The 21008-nt window shown below is 41.9% G+C and overlaps 1 protein-coding gene and 1 pseudogene across 1 annotated transcript in view; one reads left to right on the forward strand and one right to left on the reverse strand.

The window, feature by feature from the left end:
• Window positions 1-21008, reverse strand: part of plppr2a (phospholipid phosphatase related 2a) — a 181264-nt gene that overhangs the window by 134784 nt on the left and 25472 nt on the right. Inside the window, exon 2 of the mRNA XM_050069018.1 lies at window positions 10600-10677. The gene's annotated coding sequence lies outside the window, so the exon portion shown is untranslated. The remainder of the gene's footprint in view (window positions 1-10599; window positions 10678-21008) is intronic.
• Window positions 446-16200, forward strand: LOC126406179 (uncharacterized; annotated as a pseudogene).

Genomic DNA, 21008 nt, shown 5'->3' on the forward strand with positions numbered 1-21008 from the left:
ATTTCATTCAGATTTATTTCATTCTGAATAAAAAGCCATCACGTAACCGCACCCAGTGTCTCTACCTGATGTCGTCCGTCTGCGTGTCGTACTGCCAGGACAGGTGCCATCCGCATGACCGGCGGTGTATCATAACACGGTGAAAGGGTCCATTCGGCCACATTACAAATTGACGTACCATGCTGATGCATCATAGCGCCGCCAGATGTGGCTCTTAGTGTCGGTGTGTGAAATGAAATCACCAACAAAGTGGCGATATCTGACGACTTCAGAATGAGAGCGGGCTGCATCCATCACAGAAACAGAAAACTGGCATTACAACATTTTATACTACTTCACTTTATGAGTCCAAACATCCCCGTTTGGTATATTTTGGTGACTGCTCTCCCATGTTTTCTTAAAATTTACATATTTATATATGTTAATATTTCTTCCAAGGTCCAACATGGACGAGGCAGAGAAGCACCAGCAAAGGCTGCAAGCCACCGTGGTGAGAGTGTCTTTCTTTCTGTCTTTACTTTTGCCCTTTCACTGTCCACTTCAGTCTGCCTTAAATCAACTTGAACTCTCACCTCGTGTCAAAATAATCTCACCACACCAACATCGTTTCACGTCACTTTGGTGGAACGGTGTCACTTGATCTGCAGCGCCTGAAGTGAGCGAGCAAAGAACATTCCCCAGTTAACTTTTCTGGCCAATAACCACTGATCTGTGAAATGAAAGGTTTGAGGGCCGGATCGCAGCCTGCTTGACCTCTCGAATATAAAATCAGTCCGAACACAAGTGACCCACTTCAGCAGAGCCAGCGAGGGCCTGGAGTGGGCCTCGGCATGTTTATGGCTTACATTAACGCTGCAGATACAGTGTCAGCATGCATACAATGTGCTGTGTCACTGAACTATTTCTCTCGGCATCCCTGCGCTCTGCCAGCTGGATCTCCACGCTTTAATCTGTCGGTCACGTATCCTAAAAATATCCCCCCCTCTCTCTGTGTCTCTCAGTGCTCTGCGTTCACACAGAAGACGTCCTTGTCTTCAGGGACCATGACTGCAAAGGGGTGTTACTGAGGAATTATATTAAAAAGCGGGTGTAACCCACCACCAGAAGAACAGTGTTCTTGGATCAAGTTCTGTCTGTTGTTAGAAGGAGAAAAACAGCAGATGTTTTAGTTCACCTCTTTGGAATATTAAGTTTTCTCTGCTGTTGAGAGATAACTTGCAGGAAGATTCCTTTTAAGTGAGGGGTGAGTAGTGATAACGTTCCTAGAGAACTGAATAAATTGTCTTTTTTGTGTCTTTTAGATTGCAGACATGACTTCCAAGTTATGTAAATCTAACGGCAGAGTAGACAGTCTGTCACTTTCAATAGTTTTTTCATGTTCTATGATAGCTGTGGCAGGAAAGTGAGGGGAGTTGGTCTGCAGGCACGGCACTGTGGAGGTCCTGAAGTAGACACAGTGGATTTTACCCTCCTGTCTTATCAGCTGTGGTGTATGATTTTCTTTGGTTTCCTTCCGCTTTAACTGCCTACTTATCACCTCTCTCTTTGATGACACACCTCAACAACGAAGACAGGAAACTCGCTCCACGAGTCTTTGCTTTTTTCCTCACGTTCCCTCTTCAAGGATTTAACTTTTTCCTCTGTCACAGGAGAGGCGTCGGCAGCAGGAAGAAGAGAAGAGGCTGACAGGGGAGACAGACGAGGAGTGGTTGAAGGCGGCCCAGAAAAAGGTGATTTAAGTGACTTAAATGTTTTAAGTTTTTCAGTGAAGCAAAGTCTTTCCATTTGGTGCTCCAAACTATTTAAAGAAAAGTTTGACATTTTGGGAATCACACTTATTCTGTCTGTTACCAAGAGTTAGATGAGAGGATTGATGTCATGTCTGTACAATAATTCAGCTCCTCCAGGATGTGCGGTCGTAACAATTAACACGAGTTTAACCAATGCTCGTGATTTCTTCTCCAATCACAGCAACTTTTCTGTATATTTGAGCAATCATTGTAGTTTCCCATGTGTCATCAAACTCACTTCTTTGTGTCTGGTTGTGAAGATTGCAAACACGTGTGGCATGAACGTCTTATAATTATCAACAAATAATACAAACACTTCTAGTGCATAACACACCTGGAGAACGACTGAAACACCTGAATAGACAAGACAAATCACAGGAACAGAAGCTGTTCCATCCACATCTATTACGCATGCTAAAAGAATCAAGGCGAGTTAGATTAAATGTGCATGGTTAGTGGTAACGTTAGTGTGATTTAAATCACAAAGTAATACAGGAGTGCTTCCCTGTTTGTTTGACAAATTGTGTGTGAGTGTGTTAAAGAAAATAGTTTAGAAATAAAAAGTCTCAAACGCGGTGTGAAACAAGTTGCCTTTGGTTTTTAATGAATTATACCAATGACAGCAACAAAAAAAGCAACTTCTTTTGCGATTTTCACTTTTTCAATGGCACAATTTCTTTACAAAATAATGCCTAGCTTTGGTACCAGATTTCACCTCCCAACACCTGCTACATTGGTATCAACTCTCTCATCTAACTCTCTGCCACAAATCCAATGTCTAAATATTCCTTTAACACAGACCTCTCTTTTCTTATAAATGCTGTGAAAACTGGACGCTGGGATCCGCCCATTCAGTTTCATTGTTTTCCTCCTTCCCAGCTGCTTCATGTTAGAAACTGACCGCTGCTGTGTCCCACCCTCATGTCGTGTCATGTGTTGTGACTTCTGCCAAGCTGAGCTGCTTGAAAGCCGACGCCCGGCTCTAGTGTTTAGGGCGGGGTCACTTGGACTTCATTATGACTCTGATTTACTCATATAAGCAAGTTGTTTTTTAGTTTCATGAGCGTGATGTGCAGAGAGCTCACTGATTCCCTGCACCACACACAGGGATCCCTTGTTGTTATATTGACCTGACCTACATGTGGAAATACATTGAATTAAAACTCTGTTCCAGCGTTGAAAATACGAATGTGATGTCAGTAACTGAGAGAAACTGCACGAAGGGAAGTGATGCTAGAAAAGCAGAAAAGGACATCTTTCTGACATGCGTTAAGGATTCTTTGCACTGAGCTGTTGTGCATCACACTCACTGTTCCCTGCAGGACATGCTCTTTTGAAATAAAAACATAACAACCTTTGTTGTCTATACGCCAGCGCTGCATCGCGCACGCTGTAACAGCCTCCCACACAAACAGCGAGCAACACATTTGTGCTTTCTCCAACCACCCGTTGCCTCGGGGTGAGCACATCGCTCGCGGCAGGGACAGACCATCCCCCTGCTGCAGATGAATGACTTTAGCCTGAAGATACGACAACGCCTTTTTCATCTCTGTGGCAGAATTTGTCACTTTCTGCTACTTAAAGTAGATGATGGTGTTCACAGCAGCCCCACTGCAGCTATTTGTTTCCCTGGTCCCACCCACTGAGACTGAGCCCATACATACATACATGCACACAGATCTGTGCAGAGTTGGATCAATCAAGAGTTTAAAGCTTCAAGTGTTTTTAAAAAAGGCATTGTCAGGTTTCAGTTTGTCACTGCGGCTCAAGCCACAGCCAGGCGTGAGTGACAGATTGTATCTTAGCTCCGTGAGCAGTGTGACTGGCGCCGAGGGGCCTGTGGCAGAGCTGTGACACCTTTCACTGTCACTCTCAGACAACAGCAGTCTGCTGGCCTTACTCATCCTCGCAAAGATCCAAAATGGCAGCACCACAGGCCTCGCTCGGTCTGTGCTGCCAGGTGGCTCGCTGGTTGTCCTGATCCCCTGAATGATCGCTGCTGCTCTGTGTAAACACGGGCAGAAGGCTTGGTGTGCAATGTGTTTGTTTTGGTCATGTCTCTTGTTTTCTGTTAACACAACTGACGCTAACAGCGACTGTCCAATGACAGCTTAGCATCAATCACTGGGCACACCAGGTCGGTGAAGCTTTGGGTTTCTGGTCTCAATACTCTGAATCCAAAACATTTGGATGATGGTGTCTTTTTTTTAACCTTTCCAAAACCAGCCACAGAGAGTGTTTAATTTGCTTTGGTTAGTCCTGATCCTGAAAGCTTTTTTTTTGTTGTTGTTGTGCAGAGCAGCTCCGCCCCTTCATGCAGCTGCAGTGCCAAATGAAAGACAGTGAGGGAGTGGTGACAGTCAGATAGGTAACTCCAGTGGAAAGAGGCAAAGGAGGAAATGCATCTTTTAATTTTGTCACGTATTGTGAATTTTCACAACGAATAAAACGCATCAGACTCAGTGTGCAAGGTTTTGATTTTTTCTGAAGATAAATTTAAAAAACGCATCTGAAATAAACAGACTCAGTGTGCAAAGGCCTTAGGATACTATTCTTACTGAGTACGATGTAAAAATGATTATGTAGTGAGTAGGGATGGGTCACGATTTTTGAATTTTCGAAGTCGTTTTATTTTGAAAAATCGTTTTTTTTAATGCGACTATTACTATTTGCCGTCTTATTTCCCCCCTTTATTTGACATGCAATTCAGCTCCTAACCGCACGAGGGCAGTATAGGATTGCTACAGCGGTGTGAGATGGGCTACCAGCTAGTTTGATGCTCTTCTACAAACAGGAGAAACATGCAGAGTCTACTACAGTCATCAAAAAGTTCCGTGTGGAACAACTTCGACAAAATAAACGAAAATGAGGTGCAGTGCAAACTCTGTGAGGCAAAGCTTGCGTATCACAAGTCTACAACAAGTATGCACAGTCATTTGAGAGCGAGGCACGCAGGAGGCGGCGAGGGACCGTACGGCCGGGCTCAGCGGCGCGACACGTCTGCAGCGCGAGTCCCGTAGCAGCTCGCCCCCCTGTTAATCAATTACAGCGGCTCCACCGGCAACGGGAGCAGCGCGACAACCCCCGTCTGTCGCGCGACAACTCTCTATTTTACGCGGCTCTTCTATTTTTGTCGCGCTACGCTCCCCTACGCGACCCTCCAGCAGATAAAAACTACATGAAATAGTGTGCTAAACGAGCACAATGTGTTTTTAAATGAATAAACCATTATCAGAGGTGATATGTGATGATTTTTTTTCATGCATTTACCCATGTTTATCCGTGACATTGTGTAAATGTCCGTGGCGGACATTTGAAAGCGAGTAGATGACAAACAGTACAGTAAACTTGTAGATAACTCAAATATATGTAATAACTTAGGTGGAAAATGCTTTAACATTTCATGCAGCCTACATGCAGCCTCTCAGCTCAGCAAACGGTAAACAACCCCGCTGGCTTCTCTACGTGTCGCTTCCGTACGCAGTCAGTGGAGCCCAAATGAATACGCCGCGACGCTACGCTGACGTGACGCTACGCTGACGTGACGCTACGCTGACGTGACGCTACTCTGACGTGACGCTACTCTGACGTGACGCTACGCGACGCTACGCTGACGTGACGCTTTGCAGCCGGTGGAACCCGGCCGTGATGATGAATGGATCTCTGTGTCCGTTGCTCCGGGGGGGGGGGGATTATTCGAAAAATCTGTCACCTGTCAGTCGCTCATCATCAGAAATGTATAAATACACATGAGAGACAAATGCCCATGTAAATAAAAACTCTACAGAGGCAAAGGAGTACAATTACAAAACTGAAGTTAGCTTAACATATCGATCCTTGTCAATCTTGACAGCTTGCAACTCATTTATGTCAGGGTCACTGGTGATCTAAACCCAAATCTTCAGGACAGGAGACATCAACAACATCAGCAACCAAGATTCCACATTTCCTTGATGTTAGCATGTAGCTACATGTAGCAGTGTATGTAATGTAAACACCTGCAGTAGTGTGCCTGGAGCAGATGACCATATAAAGACATCCAGTCTGGAGCCTGACAGGGGTTACTTAAATATTTTATACCTCATTATTTGGAACTTTGGCCACGTTTAGTAGGAACATCACACGCTGTAAAACTATGTCAGACAGTTGTCAGAAAATACCGGCGCCTGGGCAGTTACTTCCAGCGACAGACACCAACGAAAAAAGGTGTCCTTTTATGTCAGCATGATACGCAGCTGGTCGCCGTTATTGTGTAATGGCACCTGACGGTGTCAGGATATAACGTATTTTCAAAACAGACAATGACACGGCATCCCAGAACGTCAACAACCAACACACCCAGGGTACCTTGCATGTCACATGTTGATGTGGAAAGTCCATGACCAAACGTCGATATGTGACGAGGTTAGAGTGAGAATGTGTCACAATTTTACACCTTTGAAGTGTTTGAGACACTCTTGATGGAGGGGCACTGTAACACTTGTGGTTTTAAGTCTGCTTAGTCTGCACTCTGCTGGCACACAGATAACAGATATGCAACGTTCACACACCCATTTCTAAAGATATAATTTGCCATGAAGCGGGGAATACAGTATTTTCGCCACAGACACACTTCTATATCAACCATGACCAGATCAGATAAGGAGGCAGCCATGTGACAGTTGATGTGATGGATTAGAGCCAAGGACGTAAACACACAACTCACAGTGTCTCTTTTTTCTTGGTCCACGGCTCTGAATTATTTATTTCATGAGCTCTAATGTGCATCTTTTTGTGTTAACAAATATCATGTCTGCACCAATGTGTGTCAGGGAACAAACCAAAAGTCAAAAGACGCCTGAGGACGAAGACGAGGAGGCAGCTGATGCCAGAGAAGAGGAATAAGCCTCCCAAAAAGAAAACAAAAGATCCGTCAACGGCGCAGACAGAGGCAGAACACACAGTGACGATCAGGTGAGACAGGCAGACGGATGTTTCTAGAGTGCCATAAATTCACACACCCACAAAACAGCCTTGAATATAAAGCGAGTTGTGTCATATTCTTTACGACAATATCCAGGTTTTCTTGCAATGTGAGGTCTGAAAATTTGGAGACGTACAGTAAATAGCCCCAAAATATTTTCTGATTTGAGCTGCAGTGAAGGCAGTGAGTAAGTAAACACAGCACCATGTTCCCCTTCAGCTAACGCTCTCCTCAAAGGCTGGACTTTTTAAAATCAAAACTACTGCGTTGGAGAATATGAAATAGGGGGCAAAATAATCTCTGAGGTCGAAAGATGCAAATCGTGTTCTGTTGGCCTGTTGCCACATCCCAAGCAGTCGAGTGTTAAATAAATAAACATTACAGCAAACAGAAAATAATCTACGAGCCCGTACAGCTGGGATGTGAGTGCTTCGAATTATGGTTCATGAATAAAAAATAGAGAACAGTGCTACCACATAATGATTTATCGCTGCATGAGTAAATCTAAACTGGATTTTAGCCTGAATTTGGTGAATAATGAAACAAATGTCCTCCTTGTTGTCATAAATTTTTTATGAATATTACACTCCTGTAAATGCGTGTGTTTTGCATCTTGAATGTTATATATTTTAATATCATTTAATACATTGACATCAGCCTAAATTTTTCTTTCATTGCAGCAAATGCATCACAGTATGTGAACTTTAAAGGGATAGTTTGGATCTTTTGAGGTGGAGTTATGTGAGGTACTTATCCACAGTCAGTGCTTACCTGCAGTAGATGGCGGCCGACACGTCCACAGTTTAGAGAAGAAAACATCAGTTGAAGGGGTCTAGACTGCGACCAAAATTGTTGCAACTGGGTTAGATTTTCATGGTACGATAACGGTCTCAGAAAATAACCTCATCCTTACATAATGATATGATTAGTCAGAATGACCCCTGAAGGAATGGAAACAGAGGAGCTTTTGTTGGTGAACATACATGTTATTACTATAACTGAAACTTGAAACCAGTTTTTCAATGGAAGTCTGTGTAAAAAGTCTCCTTTTTGAAAATAACTAAAGTAAAGGTGAGGCTCTCCGTCCAGCTGCATTTTTTTTCAATATCATAGACAAACAAATGCTTAAATTATGATACCCGTAAACTTTAATATCACAGTATACCTTGAAACCAGTATACTGCTGCAACCCTAATCGTCACTGCATCACATTTTTTGTAAACTATGATCATCTAGTCAAATATCTCGACAGTCAGTGTCTGGAAATTTTAAGGTGTGGGATGCTAGAAGTTGATTGGTTAAATTCATGATAACCTGCTTTTTGTATTATTCTAAGGGCTCTTTTCTGAAGTTAAATTATAGGGTCAATATTTGTTTTATATGCATTTCCCCAAATTTCTGCACAGTAGGACATGTATGGCTAGCCTGGCTTGTCCAGACCCAATTCGCAAAACGCTAATGGGTCTGGACACGGAGTGTACATTTCCTCTATTCCTGAGGGGCGGTATCAACGGCTGTCACTCAAAGTGCCCCTTCACGCAATTGGAAAGATGGAAAACCAATCAGAGTAAACGAAACGTGTGACGTAGGCTAGCACAACGCCACTGTAGCTGCAGCGGAGATGAGCTGTGATGATGTCTGGGAAAGAGTGTTGCCGTCTTTGCGGATTTCCTCCTCACTGTGGACTCCGAGTTGCATGGCTGTGATTCCCAGCTTGGTTGCTTCCCTGTCCTGCTCCTCCATGAGAGCAACTAGCGGAGAAACAACAATAGCCACTGGGTTTTCACTGAGTCCCTCCTATACTGATGACGTGATTTCAATTTCAACACCATTTAAGTTCAATACATTTAAATTTAAATGTAATAAACCAGACTTTATATGTAGTATTACTATTTTTAAAGTAAAAATGTTGACTGCTGTAAACTGTTTGTTCACTGTGACCTGAAAAGTCAGTTTTGATATTGACTGTTTTGCGCTGGTTGGGGGGTACTTGGCTAATACATATATATATATGTATTTCAAGGGGGTACATTATTGAAAAACATTTAAGAACCACTATTTTACCGATTCACCAAACATAATAACACAGGCTAATTGATGGAGGCAGCAATAGACCAGCCACTCCTGTGTGGTTTTGAAAAGGGCATAGATTCCAGAAAGGTCTGTCTGACAGTATGGTAAAGTGGTGAAAATATTCTAAACATAGCGTACACTTAAACTTTATTTAGGTGGCTAAAATACGTCCACAGCAGCACATTGCTCAGCTTCCATGGTGGTACCCCGGCCCACCTCTCCAAACTGGAGGCATGCCGACCATCTACTGTAGGTAACACACTGACTATGGATAAGTACCTCATACAAGCCCTCCACCAAATGTATTGCTCAACTGTACCGCCCACATTTAGCTCAGTGTAACACAAGCGACCATCAGCAGGACTCAAATGGCTGTTGGGCCATGATGGGACTCCGCTTGCTTCAACACTCTTCTGATGATGACTGTGAAATATTCATGGCAGGGCACAAGCTGGGGAGGGCTCCAGAGAGGACGGGAGGCATGTGTTTAAAGTTGCAGACTCAGTGTCTGTTTTAAGTGTCCAACCATGGAGAGCACTTAAATTGTCTCCTTTCTTTGCCTGCAGGCTGGCACTGACGAGGACGCACAAGGTAAGGAGTCAGCTGGGCTGTAATCATCATTAGCTTACCATCAGCTTCTATCTCTTCTTTGTCACTCTCATGACAGCGCCTGCCCAGAGTCTATTCTCTGCTGACGGATGATAATTTACCATAACTAAGTCTTTGCGTGAAGAATAGTAATTTAAATCAGGATGACAGAATGGAGCCGCAGCTGAGAAACAGCTCTACTTTTCACTGTGACGACATCACTTACATTCTGCCTGCATGTGACTCACTCTGCTGTGCAAGGGCAGAAGTTTATCCCCACCCAGTTCAGCCCATTTCCACGTGTGCACAGAGAAACTGGGAGTGAACAGGGTGTGGGAGTTTAAGAACACAGCTGACTCTGACATACGGCAGAAAGCATGTGAAACAACACGAAGTACGGTCACTGATATTTCAGTAAACAATGACTGTCTTTTCCTAAACGTCATTCAATGTCAGAATTAAGTCTATCCAAACTGTCAGGGCTTTGTTTTACTCTTTTGTTCCTTTTCTAATTTTGTCTCTGACCTATGTGCCTATTGTAGGATTTAGGGGGTTATATTGGCATAAATGAAATATAATATTAATTAAAACGGGCCGTCGCACCTCTGCACTCTGTGGGACAGATGTAAAGCTCTGGCAGCTCTGCACTAAAATGAAGAGCTTCTTCTCCGTATATATCAGACTGATATTTACGGAGGAAGGGAAAGATATCTGTTGGCTGTGATTGATTGGACCTCGTCACATGACAAAAGATCTTTAAAGTGAGTTACACTTGGCGTTAACTAGCTCAAAACTTCATCACTGGGCGCTGTAGTCGCTTCTTCGATGGTGAAAATGTGACAGTAACTTATCATGATGACGCAGCTAATTCAGTTTGTTAACTTTCTTCAAAAACACTAAATCAGCTACGTTTTCCTTCTCTAATCTGGAATCTGATCTTTCACCCAATTTATATGATATATGTTTTATTTATTAATCCTTTCCTGTGTGGATAGGAAGTTCAAAGGCAAAAGAATGGCACCTTCGTTGTTGAAATGCACGTCAAAAGCCCTGCAAACATTAAAACATCTTTTTCTTCTTTACACCATAAAGTGATTCAGAACATCTGTCTTTTTCACCTTTTAAGAAGAGCCACTGTACATTTTTATTCTACTTTAAACATAGAAGAAAGGAAAGCAGGCTCACCAGCTCCATCATGGAAAGTGTCATCAGATGGCAGCTCTTGAACACTGACAGACTGCTCTGCTTTTAGGGCTGCTACACCTGCATGAACAAGACAAAAGGGAAAAGTATTATTCAAAAGGCGAACTGCACCAGGTATTTAACTCAGGTAATGTGCATAACTTTGGCACGAAACTGGCTCTTTTCTATCCAAATGAGCGTCACTGCAACACCAGTCCCATTGACGGAGATTTGCACTACTGGCAACATGCAGTTACGATGAAATCAACAGGATCTTCAGAGAGTTAGTGGCAACTGAAGTCTCTGCACCTCGTCGGTCAGGAGCTGAAGCTGTTCTTGCTCTCTCTGCCATTGATCTGCCCCCTGTGTTCTTGTATTTAGTCACATGGATAATTCATTTACGAAAGGGCAAATTGCCCTCAGCTGCAAAACTTCATGAGCGTGTTTATGCTGAAATAACATTACAGCAATATCTTACGGGACCTTGAGACGGGGCAGGTAGAGGCTGCAAGTGATGGGAAATTCATGGTGCTATCAGCAGCCACACTTTTGTTCATCCCACATTTGTGCAGAGTACATAAGTTGAGAACACTAATGTACTGTAGGGGGCAGTGTCCCTGAACACAACTTGAATTCCTTCTGTCTGGTGATCACAATTTTCACCAAATAATTAGCAAGTTAGAACTAATACTGAGGCATAAACTAGGGATGCACGATATTGGATTTTTTGCCGATATCCGATATGCCGATATATAAGGACTTATTTGACTGGCAACCGATGCTGCTATCGATATATCCACTTTTTTCCCCACCTAATTTAAGTGATCATCAAGTCTCTTCTGTAGTTGAATTAACATCATATTATACATGCATACTCTTATCATGACGGCCCAGCAGCAGATGGACACATGAACTACAATACTTTTCAACGCATGTAATATTCATTCATTGTGCAAAATAAGAAAAAGCACGTTGGCCATTTCAGTTCATTTTAAAGCCAATATCGGCCGATACTGATGACGTGCCGCTATTATCATGCATCCCTAGTATATGCTAATTTCTGAGCAAGAATATATTTTAACTTTTCTTCAATTTAAAAACACACAGTCCAACATATACATTTTCTTTTTCAGTGAATACAGCAGCTGAGGATCACGTCTCTGTACAAATGGCACAAAGGATGTTTCATGAAAGTGGGCAGGACGGCCGATCAGGTGAGGCACAGGAATGACTGACACTGTAGCTAACACTGAGCTCATGTATTTTGTGTTTTTGGCTCAAAAATTGGTGGTTTTACGTCCCCTAAAGTTAAGATTAGCTCCTGTAACACTGTAAATTTTCAAAGGTCCTCAGAACTCTAACTGCAGCCCTTTGTGATGATGGGACTTAACAGTGCTGGAACAGAACCAAAATGTTTTACTGTGGAAAATATTAAATATACGACTCGATAAGCAGGAATTTAGGCTACAGAATAAGTTATTTGCATTAGAGTCTCTGTTCTCCTCCTGCAACTGATGACCCCTTTATTTAATGTTGCTCTGCCCTCGGGCTACGACTTAACGATGGGACTGAGGTGATTATAGGTTATATTTAGCCCACTTTGTTATTTCTGTTCGTTAATTTTTTATGCCTGTTGGAGGGCTGTGTGGAGTAAAGAGCTGGCTGCGTTTGACTTACTGTGTCTCTATGTATTGTGCTGGCTCATATTAGTTACACACGGCTCTGATCCTGACCTGGCATTAACCTTTGTACCTCTCACCTTTTAAACACACCTATGATACATTCATTGTCCTGGACTGCAATTATAATATTCTATCTCCATAATTTCTCCTGTGTTGCAGTCCTGGGGATGGTGGCTGTGCAGGTTGAGAGAGACCCTAAGACAGGTGCTTCCATCGTCAGGTCAGTGGCCCCTGTGTCTGAACCGGCCGGTGCTGCACCGATGGCTACCGCTGTCTTCGATGATGGCAGGAAGAGCATCCATGCTTTCGGTGGGTCAGGGAGTCAACCCTCGACTGAAGAGCTCGGGCAGATCTTGAGCATCGTCGATGGGGTCGGGATGAAAGTGCTGCTGGATGAGGTCACAGTCACGCCAAATGAGCCGGAGATAAAGATAGAGAATGTAGATGCAGCCCCACAGGAAAAAGTCCTGTCTTTTTCCACCCATTATGACGTGTCAAAGGAGGACGATGCTCCGTTAGAGAGCTCTAAAAGCTACGACTCTGAGGCTGAGCTGGAGGAAGAGGACTGTGCTGTGAGTTTGGGCAACGAGAAGGATCAAAAAGAGGACAGAGTGGAGGTCAGAGACATTGCAGGAGAAGTAGAGAACGTGGAGGATCTAAAGTTGGAGGAAGGCCCCGTCACACTTGTGTTCCTGGGATACGCTGACGCTGACCAAGCTCAGAGCCAGGAGGACCGTGACAGCAGCATGATCACTGTGGAGCGAGTGATGATCACTGAGGACGGAGAAGAACACGTCATAGGACCTGAAACGTCTGCTTCTGAGACGTCTGCCTCTGAAACGTCTGCTGCACCTCAGGCAGAGAAAGAGGCCAAAGTGTTTCAAGAAGTTCCCCTGGATGGCAACGGGGTTAAAGTCCAGGGAGAGGAAGGCGATAAGGGGCTGCATAATTCATCTCCACCCGCTGCAGCAGAGGGAGGAGGCACCACCAAGCGGAAGACCTGTCAGTGTTGCTCTGTCATGTAGGAAATGATTGAAGAAAGAGACTCCTTCATCGGCCTTAATCGTGTCAGTAGTGAGTGATGTGAGAGAGCAGACCACCACCTGGTGCAGTCTTATAATGTGTTTTGGCTCTTAGCACCATCACTTCTCTGCCAAAGAGCAAGGCATTTATCTTGTTGTAGGTCTTTTACAGCAGCTGTGGACTAACAGCTCTGAGGGACTATTAAAATCCACTTCCTCCCTCTGGTGGACAAAGCTGAGAATTTCAACATGCAGATACTTCTCACCTTAAATGTCTCTGTGCCTTATCAGCCAAAAATATTCCATATGTTTCATATTGTTTGCTCAAAGAGTAGAAAAAGCCAAAGAGCAACAGAAGTGTATTTCACAGCTTTGGGCATATTTTTTTCTAACAATAATCATTAACAGTTAACATATTCATGATTCATGTGTTTAGTGTTAATTTGAAAATGTACAAAAATGAGTGACCTTTGTAACACCCTTTTAAACTCTTAAAATGTGCTTTCTTACTGCTCAGGGCTGCAGCTACCACTTAGTTTCAACTAATGATGTTTCTGAGAATGTGGCGGTTTAATTTAAGGAGTTTGCATTCTACAATTTCATATGCATTTTACATGTTATGTTTTTTAAGTCTGGTTCAGATGTACTTTAGTGTCAAAATTAGGGTGTCAGTTTCGGTTCATTTTGCTTCTGATAGCCAGACACCCATTAACTGATAACTAACCGGTTAATATTTAACTGCACAAAAAAAAGAAAATGACATGAAATTACAAGAGGCCTTTCTTTTTAGTAGGTGCTTCACTGACTCAGTTAGCGTTAGCGCTGCGTTTCAAAGCACTATTCAGTTAAAGGTGGTGAAATTTTAATAATTTGTGCTGTAAATGTTTTGCCTTTTATTTTATTTGCCACTGGAGTTGATGACAGACAGCTGACTTGTTGCGTTAACATGAGGAAACACAGTGCCCTCCAGTCTCCACTGGTTAGCTAACGTTAGCCTCGGATGCTCTGCACTGTGTGCCACCCTGATTAAGAAGGAGCTAGCTAGCAGATCCGCTCATTCATGATTAATGTTAGCCACACCGGTGGCAAATTTCCGAATCATAGGATGATGAGAGAATGATCCCAATGATTGGCTAGTGTACTCGTTGCCTTCGTTGGTTGGATTGGTAAGGTTTAGGCAAGAGGAGCGGGTTTGGTTAAGGTTTGAGGTTAACGTCAGGGTAAGCCAGTCAGAGGTAAAGTAAGGCAGAGTAAGGCATCCTTCTTCGCAAATTTGCATCCTAATGGTGGGACAGCGTTGCTGCGAAACATGATAGTCACCCACCGGTATCACCTCAGGTTGCCACGGTTAGCAAGTTGCTTCATTTTGAGCCACAAAGCCCCTTTAGTATTGTTACCTACTATGTTAGCACCACTAGCAATGCTGACACTGCAAACTGTGCTAACAGAGCTAACAGTCAATAACAGCATTGTTACCTATGTTAGCACCAATAGCCGTGCTGACACTGCAAACTGTGCTAACAGAGCTAACACTAGTTAACAATGCTAAAGGAGGTTTGTGGTTCAAAACTGAGCCACTTACTCATGGGGGCCGCCTGGGGGAAGACTGGAAAGCGGGCACAATGTTTCAACAAGTGTTGGGTCAGGACGGTGTTAGAAGCAGTAATCGCAGAATAAGCGGTAGCATTAGCTAACGTTAGCTCCAACCAGACCTGTTTGAAGTAAAAGTGAAGAGTAGCAGAATTAACCCACAGGCCGACACGCGTAACCGGTCAAAAATATGCTCAGCATTAATGGTCAAGCGTTGACATCCCTGGTCGAAAGCTTTAAATTATTAGATCCCCATTTTGGAAAAATATCTTGGCAAGAATGCTAAAGTGAAACCTATTTTCCTGAATGTCAAATTATACCTTTAAACTGGACTCTTTCAGGCTTGAAACATAGATTAAAAGAGCAGGATTTAGTATGTCTTCATATATAAAGAAAAAGCTGCAAACAAAACTTATTCAAGACAGCTTTTTGATCTGACTAGGATCTTCGTCAAGTCATAATGTTTGAAAAGCTGAAACCACAGCTATTTAATGCGCACCAACAGGCTGACAAGCTCCATTATGGCATGATTTCTTTTTCCATCTTGGGAATTGACCTAATTTTTGAAAGGTGTTTTAGACACAAGTTCTGTACATATGTTTTTAAGATTTCTTCTGTTTTGCCTCGAACTTAATACAATATATTTTTGATCGCAGGTGATGTAAACTGAAATATGGGATAATTTAATATCTCATAAATTAAGATATACGTTTAATAATTTGTTGTTTTACTGTTTTTCCCTGTGTACTTTTTCCTTTATATTTTAGTGAATTGCTTATCAGTAGTTGCTCTATCACCCTGTGTGGTTTAGATAGTTAATCACGTGTAAATACAAATGTGATGTCAACTTTTCAAACATTTTGACCTGATGAAGATCTAAGTAGGTTCGAAACATTAGCGTGCAGGTGTTACTTTTTCTTCACGTGCGCCATTTTTTGACAGCCTTGCACCTACATGATGTGCGTATATTACTCATTTTAGTATTTCCCCATCAGAATTATATTCCTGGCACTGTAGTAAGGGCTTTGAAACTGCATTTATGCAATAGTATAGGCAGATGAAATTTGCCAAAGATATAATTTAGCTGTTTAACGACCACAGAAAATGTGGGAAAATAACATTTACTGACTTCTTTTTATACGGCTAGTCAGAGTGTTTAATTGCAGGTGGAGTTACACTGGAGGAATTTCATCCTGGATACAGGCCGGCATCTGCTTAAGTGTTTTATTATTTCTATCATTGTAATTTGGTATAAAACGGATTAATTTCATTGGATGTAAGCTGGACGATATGATTATAAGAATACAGAATATAATCAATATGTTCTTTGTGTCTGATTTGTTTAATAGTATGCAGATGTTTATACAACAATATGAGACTGTCACACTCCTTACACACCTCGGTTTGCATCATGACATTATATTCTCCATCACAACAGCCCATTCACCTCTGTCATGTCACACACTGAAGCAAATCCCGTTGTATCACTACGATGCTGCTGTGGGTCATTTGAACAGCGCCCTGTAGAAGAGGATTTTGTTTGCTCACATGACACAGAGGACAGGAAGGTACAGGTGCTAAGAAGATCAGCTGCATCGTTCATATTTCCATCGCGCTTCGTACTATCACGCACAGGACATGACAGCAGCACTGCGGTCAGGTGGGTCTCTGACTTTTTTACACGTTTACCTTTGTTTGCTTTTCTATGACCTCTTTATCTCCCTGATAGTAACAGCAAAGCTTTATCTGCTGACAGCGAGTTAAAAATATAGTTAAATAAATCATACTAATGACACAGTGTTTGAAGTTGTACTAGCGCACAGCCAGCACCACGTCTGTGCTTAAATATTGGACAATGGAATCATAAAACTGCACGTCACTCAAAAGTATTTGACTCCTTTTGAATAGCATTTTAAATAATCTATAAAAACCTTCTGTTTAACAACGGCGTAGAAAATGTTCCTTGAAAGGAGGATGGAATAAACAGGTTAAGCTCATTAAGGCGCATTAATATGTCCTGTTGCTTGAGCTTTATATACAGTGTGCTGCTGCTGCTGTTGGTAATCCTGAAATGCGGTGTGGCTGGCATTAAGCTCCTGAATGCAGGTGTAAATATAGACTCATAGATTTAAACCTGCAGCTCAGGGAACAGATAATACCTGGATGATTTTCACATTAAGGAGAACTTGTTGTGATAAACTATTCAATCACAGTGTGTCACAGTGTAATGCGTCAGTGTAAATACACCAGTCAAAGAGGAATAGTTGTTCCAGGTCTGATCACAGTAACAGTACAAGTCACTGCAGCTCACGGATAACAGGCATTATCCTGATGAGTTCAGGTCTGTTATACCAGACAGAATGATGGGAAAGCGTAATTCTCGACAGGCGAACTGGTGAGATGATGAGAGGCTCTGGGGCCGGCCGGGCTGGCAGATACCGTACACAGTGTGCGTGCCAAAACAGACAGAGCAAAGCCGATTACTCTTTCCCTTTGTCAGCAGAATTGACTGTGCTAGGTCACAGCGGGGGAGAAAAGTCACCAAAACAACACAGAAGCTGTACGCCCTGCGGAAATAAAAGGAAGAGTGATGCAGCTCCCAATTATTCACAGACACACCCCAAAGAGTCGTGATGACTTCAGGCAGCAGACTTTGTGACAGACATCTTGAGAAACTGTGAGGCTGGATTAAACCAACAGGGTCCAGGGGTTGTGGAAGCTGCAGGCTCACTGTATGTCGACTGGTTTGTGTTCATGTCACTGAGAAACTGTTTGGGAACACAGGTAATTAAAGCACGACTGCCAAGTGAAGGCCTTAAAGGTGCCCTGTGGAGTTTTCTTGTAACATAACATTTCTGTTTACATTGAGTCTTACCCACCAAAACACACTCTGTGTATCCTCGAGGCCTGACAGACGTGTTTAATGCTTTTCTGTCCTCATAAACATTTGCAAGCATTTTTCTTGTTCTTCCTTTAAAAAACTGCATTGTTTACATCCACGTTTACAAGCCTGCAGTTTTATTCTTTGATGCCTTTGTTGGTGCATTAACATGTGTAACACGTCACCTGCAGATGCACCTGCGTCCTAGTGTGTGTGCAGAAAACCAGACAAAACACACATCCACTGATGTAAACACTCGGCTTCACTTCTGAGGTTTAGCTTCACAATTTATTATTAACACTAACGCCCTCCTGGACCTTCGTCAAAGACTGTTCAACACCGTTATGAACAACAGTGAGCTTAAACAGAAGCTGCTCCACCCATTTCACAGGTGTGCACAGGTGTGGGTGTGTTTCTCAGTAACCGACATCAGCCTGTGCACCACATGTCACCTACCCCACAAACCAAGGAACAAGGGAACAAGAAAAACCTCAGGCTCCTTACACAATAAAGCCTATTTACAAATGTTCAGCATTGTAAACTCTTATGCCGTGTGATATAAATTGGTCCCTTAAGATCCCAAATACATCAGAGCATGACTTGCCGTGGTGTCTCATCATTTAATCCTTTGGGAGATCGAGTTTGCAGATTAAATATCCAGTATACTTCTCTGCTGCCAAGTATTTCTTCAGTGTTGTGGCAGCAGTCTTGACGAAGGTCCAGGAGGACCGAAACATTAGTGTTACTAATAAACTGTGAAGCTGAACTGGAGCAGTGTGCAGGATTTTTTTGTTCAAAGACTCAAGTGATAGTTTCCAACGCGCCTGCATCTGAGACAGATGGATGTGCAAATAGCTTTCTTTAATTAATTTTGTTTTGAGAAAGGCACTGAGAAAAGTCTACTTCAAAATCATGACATGTTCTTAAACTGCGGAATTGTTCACACCTTAGTTCTTATAACGATGAATCCCATGTCTTTGTAGATTGAAAGTGCCTGCCAGTTGATTCTAATTAGCGCAGGGAAACACCCCACCAATCCCCATCAAAGGGCATGAGACTGCAGGGCCGTGTGCACACACAGAAACTGACAGTGACAGGCTTGGCTTTGTCACTCACTGCGAATAAACCTACACAGTCCTGGAAGGTGTATTCCTTTCTTATGACACGATCTGCAACATCTTGCAGCAGCAGGAAATTTGCCACAGTGGGATTAGACCTCGGGTGCAAAAAGACAGGGCCTTGAAATAGCATGATCAATCACTATTTACTGAATGGCATGGATCCCTGTCAGCATAATTGATGCCAAATGAAGTGCTCGTCTTATTTAATTTAAAAGACCATAATGCTTTGTAAAATCATGAAAATAATTATTAAAAAGTCTTTGCCTGGGTCCAGACCTTGGAATCCGCCCAACTCCTCTGAGTGGACTGACTCTTCTGGCATCATGACGTAAAACAGAGGATTTAAGTTGAAATAAAAAATGAGCGCCACGGGGGGGGATGACGCTGCTGTCAGTCAGTGTGCTGCAACCAATGAACAGTAGTAACAACAACAGCAAGCTCTATAGACAAGACAGACGCTGCTATCGAGGCTGTTCAAAATCAACACGTCTCCTCAATGTTACCAAACGTGGTAGTTTGTTTTACTCCGCTCTGCTCCACTCTTAAAATCCCAGCAAAACCAGTGTGTGTGTTGACTAACATACACATTAGATTCATTTCGTTAGATCCACTGGTCTCTAGTGATTGGTATCAAAGACCGAATGCCCCTTCCCCAAAGAAATCTGTTACAGCGGACACAGTGATGTTGTGGTGTCTCAGTGTTGTTGTTATTGCTGAAGCCGTTGTGTCATAAATATGTTCTGTTTTGTAATTGTGTTTTTTATATGATAATGTCCAGGGACTACAGATGAAAATTAGCTTATACTGTAACTAACTCTGGCGCAGCTAAGCAGCTGTGCACTATCCCTGTGAAATAAATAAAATTAATGATGGAAACAGTGTGTACTGACAATCCTGTCTTATATCAGGCAAAATATATTATAAATAATATAAATATAAATGTTATTTAAATCCTATAATATTACACAAGTGTAGAATTGAAGAAAACACAATAACCAATTAATTTGCACAAACTTTTCAGCCCTCAAATATGCGTTAGTGAGCTCTTGAGTGTGTGTCGACTCTGTTCTCACCTAAGAAAAAAAACAAATAAGAAAACATTGGTGAATGTAGGAATCTTTGTGAAAACTGCGTAAGTGGGTTTTAAGAAAAAATTTCAGTAATAGCCGTCATTAATGAATGGTCAATAGTTAATTAAACTTTTATTAAGTATGAAATAATAATAAAGAATGTTTACTAGTTATAAGTTATGCTGTAATTGATGTTATTCTAACTATTTATTGTTGCACACATTACAACATTTTTTATACTATATCAAGTATTTGTAATAGTAAATGAATTGTTTGTAAACTGTCTATTAACATCATTTGGACACTGCTATATAATTGCAACTGTTGATTAAAATACCTTATTAAATGGTTAATAATTACTGTGTATTGAAACTATAAACACTGCATCTTCATAATGGCAACCCAAATGTTTATAGATGCCCTACATGGTGATCCAAATAATGTTTATAGATGGTTTACAAACAAATGATTAACCATTAACATAGACTTAATTTAATATGTGTGTGCAACAATAACTGTTAAAATAACATCAATTATAGCATTAGTATTTGTTAACAGTAAAATAAATTAAACTTAAGACCTTAGTAACCTCTCATTGTAATATCATATACATTATAAAAAAAATTTCAGGCGCAAACTGCGTTTTTCCATCATTGTAGTTCATTTTTGTTAAATCTTTTATTTATCTTACTTCTATTGTTAGTCTGTAAGGCACTGGCTTTTGCTTTTTGCTCTTTGAACACTTTATATCTTGTATATTTTGACTGATATTTAAAACTCTATTGTTATAAAAACTAGGCCCAGTGTGTGACCTGACCGAGGGGTTGTTGCTGGTTTGTGAACGTTAATTGTTGTTAGTGTAATTTGAAGCATTCTCTGGCACAAGAATTTCCTTTGGGATAAAAAAAAGTTCTATTTAATTGAATTTAATTGAATATATGTTGCATATTCCCAAATTAATTTGTGTTTAATCAAATTACCACACACCAAACGTGGGACATGAAAGTATACAGCACAGAAAGGGGCCCATCATGTCACAGCTCAAA

Source organism: Epinephelus moara, chromosome 18, assembly GCF_006386435.1.
Source record: "Epinephelus moara isolate mb chromosome 18, YSFRI_EMoa_1.0, whole genome shotgun sequence".
Lineage (NCBI taxonomy): Eukaryota > Metazoa > Chordata > Actinopteri > Perciformes > Serranidae > Epinephelus > Epinephelus moara.